We start from the raw sequence: 13,635 nt of genomic DNA, 5'->3' as shown, positions 1-13,635 counted from the left end.
CATTGAACTAACGGTTTCAAATCATGGTATTAACATCTGTGAGGAGAAGTGGGCTTGGATGACTGTATTTTGGGAAATATTTTTCATCATATCTATAATTGAAAAAAGTATTTCCCTGCATGTAAACTAATTTTATTAGATTTGTTAAAATACTGACATTACCTAACTAGAACATTACCTACATTTAAATAATAATTTGCATGAAAAATTTGTTAGATCTGTGCTGTTAATGGTTTTCAATGTACAACTGATTTTTTAATATATTTATTGTATACAAAAGGAGTGTTCAAAAACAAAAAGTTCTGCAGTATTGCTGCCTCAACTGAATGCGTCTCTTCATACTACAACAGCTTTATCATTTTTTTAAATCATTTGATATAAAGAAATGGTTCAAATTCTAATGAGAATTTTTAATGATTTCATCTATAAAATTGGAGCTCATCACGTCAGACTGCATCTTATTATTGTTGAAATTAGGCAAATAGATAATTGCCAATTCAATGACTCAGAAAAGATTGTCATCATTTTTTCTTTGTCTGAACAAAACTTATTAAAGTTTGCATTTGGAAATAAATAAGTTTCAAAAATTTTCTTACCTACTTCTTTGTCAGCTCTCTGAATTATTTTAATTTGGAATGTACATTTTTACTTAAACACTAACAGATTTATATTTTGTATATGTTATTTTTTTGGAACTGATGAGGTGACTCCTTTGAATCTTATTGTGCATGCAGGACAGTGACAATAAAGGCATATCTATCTATCTATATCCTTTAAATCAAGTCAAAAAAACTAAAAAGGACTTACTTTTATTCAATTTAAAGTAAATAGAGCTAGAATACTTACTAAATATAATAACATTCACCAATGTATTACATTCTAGTATTACCTCAGAAATTCTCTTCACCTTATTGGTGCTGGTTTTGACATCTGCAGAAGGGGTCTTGAACCTTTCTAAAAATCTCCATTAGGTTTCACAGTTGTCAGGTTCACATTCACAAAATAACAACAAAAAATATGTCACATGCACAACACGATTTACAATCTTTCACAGTCACGCTGAACCTGACACTTTAAAATGCATTTTTCCCAAGTTTTACATTTATATCTGGATTTGTCACGGCTTTCATGCCCGTTTCCTGATTTTGATCACAGGATTTATTTCTTCGCATGAATAGAGAATGGCAGCTTGGTGTATGCACTGTCTGTGACCAGAATGCTATGACAAATCTGGTAGGGAAATCCTCTTGGATCTTTAATTGCGGGAAGAGTGATGTGAAGAGGGGACTCAGAGAAGTCACGACATTTTTGCTGAAGAGCTATATCTGACTTTCCTTTTAGCGGAAGGTTTATACTTTAATTTTTTAATATTGAAGTTTTTGACTTTGTGCTCATGTGCCTTTGCTTTACTGTTTTAAGCATTTTCCAGCAAGTACAAAAAATACTTTCTTTTTTTTTTTTTGGTGTCATAAAGATTCTGTCTTGACAGTTGTTGGATTGATATGTATGTACATATATTGTTTAGTTGTTGCTGGTAAATAATAACAGTTGGGAAAAAATATCCTACGTTTTTTTCCATCTTTGTCCAAATCGTCTAAGTCTTTATACTTTTATGGTTTCAAATTATTAACCATTAACAAGTACCAAGCTTCAAGTAAACATCTATTTAAATGTTTTTCCTAAACGTTTTTTTTTTTCTTTAGGCAAAAAATGGGAAAACCTATATGGGGCAACACAAAATTAAAAGATCATAGGCCACTGTGGCAGGGCTTCCCATTATCCCTGGTTCTGTTACTCTGTATGGACAGAATTTCTAGGCGCGGCAATGGGGGGGGTGTCTGGTTTGGGCACCACAGGATCTCCTCTCTGCTCTTTATAGATGATGATGTCCTGTTGGCTTTACCGAGCCAGAACCTCCTTTGCAGCAGAAAGTGAAGCGGCTGGGATGGGGGTCAGCACAGCTAAGTCTGAGGCCATGGTTCTCGACCGGAGAAAGGTAGTATGCCACCTCTGGGTGGGTGGAGTGCTCCTGGTCCAGGTAGAGGAGTTTAAACGTCTTGGGGTCTTGTTCACAAGTGAGGGAAGATCAGAGCGTGAGATTGACAGGTGGACTTGAGCAGCGTCCACTGTTATGCAGTCGCTTATGGTCCGTTGTGGTGAAAAGAGACCTGAGCCAGAAAGCAAAGCTCTCAATTTCCTAGTCGATCTTCGTTTCAATACTCACGTATGGTCCTGAGCTCTGGGGCAAGACCAAATACAAGCAGTTGACATTATCTTCCTCCATTGGGTGGCTGAGCGCTCCCTTAGAGGCAAGAGGAAGAGCTTGGTCAACCGCAGAGAGCTCAGAGTAGAACCGCCACATCAAGACGAGCCATGGTGGCTCGGGCATGTGGTTCGGATGCCCGCTGGACGCCTCGCTAGGGAGGTGTTTAAAGCATGTCCCACTGGGCGGAAGCCCCAGGGAAGACCCAGGACACACTAGAGAGACCACGTCTCTCGTCTAGCCTGGGACTATCTCAGGGTCCCCCCCAAAGTAGCTGGAGGAAGTGACTTGTCTGACTTGTTGACTTAGTCTGAGCATCTTTGTTTAGACCACTGCCCCCACGACATATCACACGCACGACAATGGTATGTGCCATTCATTTTCATGATGCCCTCTAAGGTGGCTACCGGAATAGTAAGGGAAGTACAGGATGTAGCCATTTCTGTCTATGACCTTCAAGGGACCTGGACAACATAAAAAGCGCAAGACTGATACGAGTCAACATTCCATTTAATAGGTGGCAGCCTGCAAACTCTATCTATCTATCTATCTATCTATCTATCTATCTATCTATCTATCTATCTATCTATCTATCTATCTATCTATCTATCTATCTATCTATCTATCTATCTATCTATCTATCTATCTATCTATCTATCTATCTATCTATCTATCTATCTATCTATCTATCTATCTATCTATCTATATATCTGAGAAGCCGGGTGGATGGACAGACGGACGGATGGATGGATTAACTTTTGCCACAAAGTTTTTTGTAAAACCATGAGAATCAGCTCAGCTCGATACATAGTGAATGTTTTCTGAGGCAGTGTGTTCAAATGAAGTGTCCATGTGGAGTTCACCACAATCTCAAGCACATTGTTCAGCAGGCATATTTCAGCTTCAAAAAAAGGAAGGATTTCTAAAGCTGAGCATGCTGGATCCAGGTGAAACAATAGCTTAAAGCCTGCTTCTGGGCATGTGTGAATTAGCCAGCTGTAGTTCTTCAAATGAGTGGGTTTTTTCTTGGTTCATTGCCTAATCCATTATATTAAAAAAAAAATACCAAGATGTGTTCTTCATATTTGCCTCCAACAGGATTATACCAGTATGCTCCTATTTATATATACTACTTCTCTATCAGAAATCGTTTTGGCATTACAAAGCACAATGAAGTAAATGTCAAAACGTTGGTCTGAAGCCTTTCTTTGTCATTTACAAGTATCCAAAAGTAATTTGCATCAAATCGTTTGTTCAGAAGATTTTTGAAGGTGATATAAATCTATTGACATTTATTCACTGGACGATCTCTGAAGTCACCTGTGCATGTGTACATTGACTGTCACCTGGCTGGGGTTTGCTTCGCCCAACTAAACAACTATCTGAAAAGGGAGTTTAGTCCACTAATTGGTCCATCCACCTGTCTATTAAATAAATCTCTCTGATAATGTGATAACATGATAACACATTCAACCTCTAATAAGAACCTCTAATAAGATTTTTTTATTTTCCCACCCATCCATACATACACTGTTCTACTGAATAGAAAATAAAGCTTAATGAAAACTCTAAACATTTTCATAACTAGACTGTATATTCTTTTCCCTGTATGTGTGTATGTACAAACAAATGAAAACATCTTAAATCTGTATTTTTTTGTATCTTTACTTTTAAATGCTTTTTCATTTGTCTTTACGCATAAACAACACAACTTACATATTTTAAAAAACTCACGAAGACTTTCTATAATCATTATGACGGTATGGAGTCTCCAGAGTGTCTTAAAACTTTAGCTCTTTTTTTTTTGTTTTTGTTTTTCGAAACACAATCAGTGCTTTTGCTGGAGGAGTTTTGACCATAAAATTACTACAAGAACAGTTTCTTGAGTGTTGAAACCCATCTTAACCTTGTCTCACACTGTTCTCAATATCATCTTGACAAGCTGTATAGTGCAAAAAATACACCAATACTTTAACCCTTGTGTTATCTTAGATGACCCCACCCCCCTTGCATTGGTGTGTTCTCCCTACCATGACAAAGGTGGATAAAGGTGGAAAGATTTCACGTACTCCATGGACACCAGTGAGGTTCACAAATCATTGAAGAAAAAAGGTTCAGCGCACTGTCTAGTGGGTCTAGATGACCCAACTCCCAATGTTTAAGTGCCTAGGATAGCACAAGGGATAAGTGGGTTTGGGAGACAAAAAGGAGAATCTGACACTGCAGATATGGAACTTTCATTCAAAATTCCTGAAACATCATAAAAACCAGTCAAATTTAAGATAACCTTTTATCCAGTTTCTATAGCATTTACAAGTCCAACATAGCCATTCTTTTCATAATTCTTTCAGTTTTGCGTCTCTTATAAAGGCTTTTGCAGCCGAGTGAGCCACCAGTTTTAGCCATAAATAGGTTGAGCGAGTCATTTTATCAAAAGAGAAGATTGGTATTGGAACTTTCCAACTTGTCAAATATTTTCTATCAATACTGAATTTACTCCTAAATAAATGTAATGAAAAAAAGTACTTATTATTTTTTTGTTGGATAGTCACGTTAGGTTGCATTAAACTTTGCAGACACCTAAAAACTTGAAGTGACCCCAAATTCTTGTGATTATTTGCTCCTGCTGCAGCTCTGGAAATGTCTTAAGACATTCTTTGGCTCAAGAGTGAAAAAGTCAAATCACAGAAAACTCAAAGAAGTACAAAGTTTAATGTTGCATGACTCAAGAGTTGAGTATAGTCAGTGTGTTAGTGAAGCACAAAGGTCAAAATAATTCACAGCTAAATGACATTATCGTTTTATAAATCACAAAAAATGTCTTTCAGTTTTAAGGCAGACAGTCAACACAAAAATTCTAATTTAAATCACTTATTTATAAACTACAATAAATGGCTAATAAATGCCTGTAATAAACTGACAAACCGTAGGTTCTATATACATTTGGGAGAAACAGTTCATGTTATGGTCATCATTTGGACTTTCTTGTAAATCCAGATATTTTCCAATATATGCAAAGATTTTTCTATTACACCTTATAGTTCTACACCTTTTATGTGTAATTCATTTAGGATATTTCAAATTAGTGCTACTTATTTTTGCAATGTAACTGTTAACCCTCCACCGAGTCCATGTATTTTGGAACTTGGGACATTACTCAAAATGAAATAAAAACTTAATAGGTTTTTAAATCAAATCAGTCAGTATTTTGCTTGAAAAAACCCATAGATGACACAATAACACTGTTTAGCACTTCTTAAGATCATGTTAAATTTCACATGTGCAAAGAGTCTTAAAGTAGTTGGGGCCAAAAAAAGCCAGAAACTTCAAAATGTTCAGCTGGAAAGTGCTTTCTATTTTAATAAATTCACTGATGTCACATCTGCAACATAATTAGCTAAAAAAAAGGACATAAGTTAGAAGAGCAGAGTCTTTCAGGAGTGAAGATTGATCCATTTGGAACATTCTTGTCGGTAAGGAGACCTTAGATCAGCATAAATGTCAGGGGTTTCGGTTATTTGCATGCTACAAAACAAACTATGACGGCTTAAAGATAAAGTATACAAACATGTTATTGCAGTGTTCCACTCCAAACAAAATCTGTTTTTAATATTGTAACACATTTTATTAAAACTTTTTAATGTGGGCAGACAGTTTAATGTGCAAAAAAAGCTTTAAACGGGGCAAAAAAAATTGTAATCGTTTCATTCCTTTCACAATTGATTTTAAAAAAGTGTTTGTAAAACTGTTAACCCTTTTTTCACCAGAGCTTTAGCTCCAGTGTTTACCTTCCTTTGACAACAGTAACTATAAACGTGATCAACATGATTCAGCTTATTCTGTCGAAAACCAGTTTTGCGTTCGTCTGCAATGCTTTATGTAATGTGTTGCTGTGTTGCTTATCCGTGAAAAGTCACTTTAAAGTGTTGCTTACAAGCACAAAGCTGCTTTTCTCTGCGGAGCAGCTGATTCACATTGATCACGGAAGGAGTACCGGTATGTCAAAGAGCATAGGTGGTTTTGACAGAGACATCTTCGGTGTTAAAGGTAAGAAACGTAATTGTCAGGGTCACCAGTCAAACTAGTCTTATGACCAAAAAAGGAGTGTTTTTAGTCGGAAATGAGGAGGAGTGGGAAACATCAGGCTATTGATGTCTGGGCATCATGCTTTTGTCTGCAGCCAGGTCCTCTTGTAACTGATTGGTTTGAATCAAGACAAGTCAAGGTCCTGAATTGGTTTGCACAAAGTCCAGATATTTCACCCGTAAAGAGAATCTGAAATAGCATTATTATGCATTAAAGATGACCAAAAACTCTAAAGAGAGTAAATCTACATCCGACTAGGACCAAACACCATCTCCACACATGGAGATGTGTTGTATGGGTCAAATTTAGAGGAACTTAGTTTTTTGCACACAATTTGGAAAATTTCACAGCTTAAACATTATCTTATGTCAATCATGTTCAATTGTGAATGAGTTGTTAGCTCAAACTCGTTTTTATTTGTTCTTAGTTTACCCATTTTCACAAAACTTCATAATTTTTCTTAAATTTGGATTATTTTTTATACAAGACAAACAATCACTCGTTTTAAATAAAACATTTGTGACACGCTTCTTTTTAACATTTGTCTATATAGATATTTGTAAAGGTTAAAAATAAAAACAATAAAAAAATTGCAATTGCTGTTCTCTCCATCATTATCCAAATGAAAGCAAATCTAACATGGTTAATTTTTCTGCTCCTAAATCCCTTGATGAGATGCTCTTTTTCAAACTAGACATTTAATTCCACATTTTGTTAAAAATTAGAAATGTTCTGTCTTTTGTTTTCTTTATGGATATTGACAAGTCAGAAGTGGATCCAATATTCTGTACAATTCTACCAGAAAATCCAAACAGAGCATGAAAGTTTTCCATTGTCTCCATTGTTCAAAGTGCTGCCGGATAGATGCCGTGTGGCAGTCACACATTTTTAGATGCTTGCTGGCACTGGAAAAGTTCAGCCTCATCCTGGCTCCCCCCATGTTTTCTCACAGCTGCTTGGAGTCTTGAGAGTCCTCTGCTGTGCACCCTCTTGATGCTTACCAGGAGTTAGTCTACAAAGTTGTGTAGATGTAGACAAAGATTATCACCACCAAGTTGAGGATGGTCCCAATGATGCCCAGCATGGCCAAAATGCTCTCCTCCTTACTTTCCTTGTCTTGAATTCCCTTTTCTTCATCACTGTGGACAGTGTTTACCATTTTCCCTGGAAAATTCTACAGTTTTCGTCTCAGGCCAGTCTGGAATAGGCAGATGAGAGAAGAAAAGGTTTACAAAAAGGCAAAACAAAATCTCTGTTCAATTTATGATGTGGTTTGTCTGAATTTAGATGTTTGGTTTACCGTTGTATTCTGTTCGGCTTCATTAATTCAAAATATAAAGTGCTGAGAAAGAGACAAAAGGCAAAGCTGGAGGTTGAAGAGGTGAGAGATTTTTGGGATTTTCTTTAGGAATTACAAAAAATAAGGAGTGAATACATCAAAGAACACTTCATTTTAGATGTTTGAAGATTGAATCAGAGAAACATCTAAGGTTTCTGTTGAGGTTTGCCTAGAGGAAGACCAAAGAAGGAGGTTCATTGAAGCATTGAAAGACCCACTCCAATGAAAACTGTCTTTTTGATTTGAACGTGTAGTTGTAGCATTTTTCTCATGATAGAGGGCATGTATAATAGAATTTAAATTAAATTTTTTTTACTTAAATTGTTATGAAATAGATGAAAAAATGAAGTTTGAAAAAGCTCATATTTGTGACACATCAACTGAAATGGGTGGGCCAAAACCTTCCTGCTCCACTCCATTCTGATGCATCCACTAGTGGACAGACAGATACGTTAACATCTTCATTTTCCTCATCTGAGCTGATCTGACTCACGACTGTGCGTCTGCAAAGCTCTGATATTGCTATCCTTTTTTGTTGCACTGCTGAGTTGGGTTTGTAAGGGGCTGTAAGCTAGCAGGAGAGAGAGTAAACAAAGTGTTGGTGGGACATCAGTCCTGCCCACAACTCAGACGCGAATTTCTATTGAACTCTTGCCGGTCTCCCACATGGAGGGTTCTGACATTTTCTTTTAAGGTGCATGTCCACTGTGAAAGACATATCCCAAAAAAATCTGGAAAGCATGTTGCATATTTTTTAAAATAATTTATTTGTATGGTACTGCTGCAAAAAAATTATTAGAACACCTGCCTATCAGCTAGAATTCCTTTAAAAAGTCCACCTCCACTTCACTTCCTAAATTAGAAGCACCTGTTTGAGGGCATTAGCTGCATAAAGAGACCTGTCCACCCCATGCAATCAGTAAGACTCCAACTGCCAACATGAGGACAATCTTTATTCAAATAAGTGGGATGATTGCTATTTGTAAATATCGCTCTTGACAAAATGTCTTTCCACTCTATAAATACAGTCACAGGAGGGTCAGGGAGGCCCAGTTTAGCCATTACCTTGCAGGGCTGGTCATTCCTGGTCCTCGAGATCTACCACCCTGCCTGTTTTCTAGCTCTCCCTGCACTGCTTACTGCTGATTGAATGTGGAGACATCTGATTGAGCTAATCAGCAGCTAGCAGAACTTGGAGATCTGGAAAACAGTCAGGGTGGTAGATCTCAAGGACCAGGAAGGAGCAGCCCTGATCGATTGAATTCCATAACTTCATGTTCACTATACAATTATCGGTATGAAGCCCATTGATACGACTATTGTTGTAATATTGGGCTATACAAATTAAATTGAATTGAATTGATCTTTGAAAAGCCAAGCAGGTTCTGGTGTGATTTCCTCCCTGAGCCGAACCTGCCTAATTCATCTATTCACAATGCAGTAGAATCGGAAGTGCTACAAAAACTTTGTAATAAAAAGTGAGTAAATCTTTCCTCCTTTTTCATTTTCCTGTTTGTCCCTCCATACCACATGTTTTTTTTTTGTTTTTTGTTTGGGGGGGGGGGGGTCAGTAGGACTGCCAATGTGCTTTGTACTCAGATATCAGATACCACTTCTCATCTGACTGACATCCTGGGCATCAGCTGAAGAGTACTGGCAGATTTCTGATGTTTGGTGAGTGTGAGAAACACGCGCTCTAAAAAAACGGCGAAAAACATGAAATCCTTACACTATGCTCCCTGTGTTTTTCTTCAACCATCAAACTCCTCTGATACATGTTCTGAGAGTGCAAGCCCTCATCTGTGAGATTTCACAGGTGTGTGAGTGTGTGTGTGTTGATATATGTTGCCTAGGGTGCAGTATTAAAAAACTAGCTGTGTGTTTTTAGCCTGCAGCCGCAGCAGCTTTTGCAATTCGGCATCTAAACACCTCTCAGGAGAAAAGTGCTTCTTTTGCGGGTCAATGGGTTTTATACACCAACTAGCAACAGAAAAGCTTGTAAGCTAATGCAGACTAAAAATAAACCTAACTGGGAGCTGCTCCTCTTGGTAAAAGGCTCTGATGCAAGACAGACTGTGTGTGTTTTTTGACTTCTTGCGAGAATTTACAAGAATATGTTGGTGGAAAAAACTAAGAGGAACATCATGTACCATTTTGTTTGATGGTGAAATGACTTTTGTGTGTCTGTACATGTAAGGATGTAAGCATTGACTTACAAGAGGTGAAAGTTCAAATGGAGTTCAACATTTGTATGCATATTGATAGTCCTTTCTTTACCATATGTGTGTTGTCTGCTACTACAAAAAAGCTGGAGTTAATTTGATGAGAGAATAAACTAATGACTGAGATTTTTTTTATTTTTTCAATCTGGCATTATCCTTAGAAAATGCAGCATAAAGTGTAATAAAATATTTTACCTTCAATCTGCTTCCAGACAGTTCCTCAAACATTGATAGTTTGTACGCGTTTTGGAAAAATGTGGTGTCAAAATGATCTGATTTCCAATTGAGGGAACTTTTTGGAGTCAAAATTGATTATGAACACAAAAGATCTTAAAAATACATTGTGTTAATGCTTAGTCATGCTTTCACTGTATAGACTACACAACAGTAAATGTTAACATTCCACACAGGAGCTGTGATGTGACAGCTAAATCAAGTCCCTGAAATACACAGTCGTCTTGACATGCATAAAGGCAGCGTTTGGATCTTTCCGTGCATTAAACTACACAGTCCTCCTCTGATCTGTAACAATAGACTTTGATTGCCTCTCCTGGGAAGCACAAGAAACAGACTTTTCTCCTCCACCTGAATGGAGATCTTTGTGTGCCACTCTGGATGTGCACTCATGCATGGAGACGCCTGCTTGTTGCAAATATAAACAAGCACTCAGCAAAATAACAGGAGAATACAGAAATGTGGCGAAAAGGTAAGGAGGGAGAGGTGGAACGAGGTGATGAACTCTAATGGGAGATGGACAAGGTTTGGCTAAAAACCTGTATATTGAGGTGTTTGTTGTGCATCAGGCTGCTTCTGGACACTTTCCAGTGGCTCCTTATCCAGTTTCTACAGTTGTCAGTGGTTCAGTTTAAAGTGGCAGCCAATCATAATGCACCCAAAGTGACTGTCTTTGTCTCTCATAATTGGAGAGTTTAGGATCTGGATCATTACAGGAGCTGTAATGAACCAGGATGTCATAGAAATCATTTGCTGACGTTTTATTTGCATTTGATGATAATTAGATAATTAAATCCTGGGCTTGTTGGTAATGGGGTTAAGGTCACCTGAAAAGGGGATATTTCAAATTTCACCAACTGCCTTCAACTTATTTAATAAAGTTTGGTCCCTCTAAGAGTCTGTGGATGACAGAAGTCTTACTCAAAACAAAATAAATTTCTTGAAAGTTTTGGTTTTTTTTTTTTTTTACAAGCAAGTTCAAAACTAAATCTTCACGCCTCTGGTCACAACCTGAAGAAACGGATTCATATGAACTACCACAGAAAAAATCGTTTGAAGACATACCTGCAACTCTAAATCTGTACAGTTTAGCTTCCAAAAGCTGCAGTAGCGTCCTCACATCGGATCCGCAGAGTAAAACCCGTTTTTCCCACTTGAATAATCCAAGCATGTCAAACAGCTCCAGATGCTAACTGAGTCTGACAAGCAGAGGCGCTTTTGGCATTGTTTTAAAATGGAATTAAAGAAAACAAGTCACAGCCCCTCCCAGTGTGTATGGACAACCCTTCCCCTGCAAAAATGTGCAAACTGTATACATTCACTCAATTTTGATCAACGCATACCGGAGAAAAGCTATTGAGTTCTGCCAATAGGGAGTTTGACCTATTTTCCACCAACGAAACACGTTTTTTTTTTTGAAAGAAGATCTTTGCTTTTTGTTTTGTTTTGTTTTGCTTTTTCAGCGCAAAAATCCAGATTAGAATTTGTCCCAAAAACAACTTCCAACGTCTTGAGAGTTTCATCTGTGAGGAAAAATATTATTTTGCACCAATTTACATATTTTTTCACACACGTAAAAGAAATTCTGAGCTCTGGGTTAAAGATTGCCAGTTGAAATGTGTGAACATGGCACAACATTTTAGAGTAAGAGCACAGAATAGATAAAAAAGAATGTTTTATTGTGAGGTAGGATTCAAGGTGTCTTTACAAGCTTAATCAAAGATTCATGCAACAACAACAGTGCCTGGAAACATCCCACATTTATAAAGAATTTATCCCATGAGTTCTTTGAAACAGTGAAAGATTTACATCACACGTTATGACACAGTAAAGACGATGTGTGGATGAAGGTATTTAACATTTTTAAAAAACTTACTTTGTAAAGCATCAGGAGTAACGTAGCATTGAAGATGTAGGAAGGAGGCGCCTTCCCGTGGAGCTCAAACATCCCTGGTAACTAAGATGAAAGTCTCCCCCTCTCATCCTTCAGCTGTGGAGCAGCACCAGATCCAGAGGGGAGCAACTCGTCTTCCAGGAGATCCAAATTTAACGTTCCTGTTGGATGCCCTCTCCCACGGAGCTCCACCGTCTCCCCCACGAATTTCATCTCACTAGTTGCCAAGTTTTAGCTGCTGTCACTTTCCCCTCCTCGGCTTTGTGAGAGCTGAAACTGTGCTGCCCACCTCCTCTCTGCTCTTCCTCCCCTTGTTTCATCTATTTACTCCCCCACCTCTTCTTCTCCTCTCTCTTCTTCTTCCTCTTGTCTGCGTGGAAGGATGATGTCAAGTTGAAGAATGGAGTCAGTTGATGGGCAGATGGGGGTGGGAGGGTAACAAAGCTGTTTCATGGGAATATTTCCGTCTTCCTTTGTCTTTATTTCGCAATGCTCACAAAAAAAAAAGCGTTCGATTCTTCGTTTTCTCTGCCTCCAAAGCCTCCTATGTGTTATCAAAGGCTCAAAGCGTTTTAAACTTTAATATGTCTCAGCTGAAACTAGTTCTTTTCTTGTTTTTCATGTTGCCTAAACAATTGTCAAAAATGCAAATGAGCAGCCAGTGTGGGAACTCCTTTTGGCTCCACAGAATGTGTAACCTGATTTCTTACCTGAGTGTCTGGCTGTGGTTCCCAAACTATCTGAGGCGAGTGTGAAAGCTGGATGGCTATAAGTAGGGGAGGGAGGGAGGAGAGGGGAGACTCTTTGAGGGAGCCAGTAGCCTTTCACTGACACTGTTGTGGTTACTTTCACTCCAGAGGCAAGAGGTATACCCTGCTCCCCTTCCACCACGCATATTAATGCAGCCGAGGTTGCTTAGCAACCAGCACAAGGGAGTCACACTGAGCCTGACGACAAAAAGCATTTGTGACATGAACGGCGAGGGTCTCCGGTGTGGTGTTCTCATGAATCTGCGGGTGATTATGTTATATGCTATATGAAAACGACTCTTTCGGGTTCATAGATGTTTTGCAGGCATTGGATGCAGCTGTGGTTATGGGTTGTCCAACTGTCAGAGATGGGAGCAACTTTGTTGGCCTCCATAAGTTAATCTCATCAACTGAACCAGGCTATTTTGTGTAGTGAACTCAAACATTCGTTTCTCAGCTGATGCAGAACAAAGAGAGAAAAAATGTATTGAAATACATGCACTGATGATGGCATGATTTCAAAACATTTTAACTTTTTTGAGCTTTTGTGAGGGGGCCAAAGAACCTACACAGTAAAAATTAAAGTCAACAAAACACCAAAGCATCAAACAAATCTTTTGTACAGAAAGTCAGACATTCTTGACTTTTGTGTAGACATACTACAGTTCCACACAAAAGAACAGTGCAGCTGCCTCTTCTTTATTGCTCAGTTTCCCAATCCGCTGGATGTGTTCATTTCACTTAAAATATTCACATTGCATAGTAATTTCAAAAATGATGGCACAATGATTACCACTCTTGTCTCACAGCAAAAGGGTCCTGGTCTGTGACTTTTCTGTGTGGAGTTT

The 13,635-nt window shown here is 38.1% G+C and overlaps 1 long non-coding RNA gene across 1 annotated transcript; it reads right to left on the bottom strand.

Annotated features, from left to right (window-relative positions):
* Window positions 1–4,956: 4,956 nt before the first annotated feature.
* Window positions 4,957–13,020, bottom strand: LOC110017170. Its single transcript, XR_002292469.2, has 2 exons — window positions 12,021–13,020; window positions 4,957–7,547 (listed from the first exon to the last, which is right to left on the bottom strand). It is a non-coding gene; the product is annotated as an uncharacterized LOC110017170 (long non-coding RNA).
* Window positions 13,021–13,635: the final 615 nt, after the last annotated feature.

This window comes from Oryzias latipes, chromosome 22 (genome assembly GCF_002234675.1).
Source record: "Oryzias latipes chromosome 22, ASM223467v1".
NCBI classification, from domain to species: Eukaryota; Metazoa; Chordata; class Actinopteri; order Beloniformes; family Adrianichthyidae; genus Oryzias; species Oryzias latipes.
This window is presented reverse-complemented; position numbering and strand designations above follow the sequence as displayed.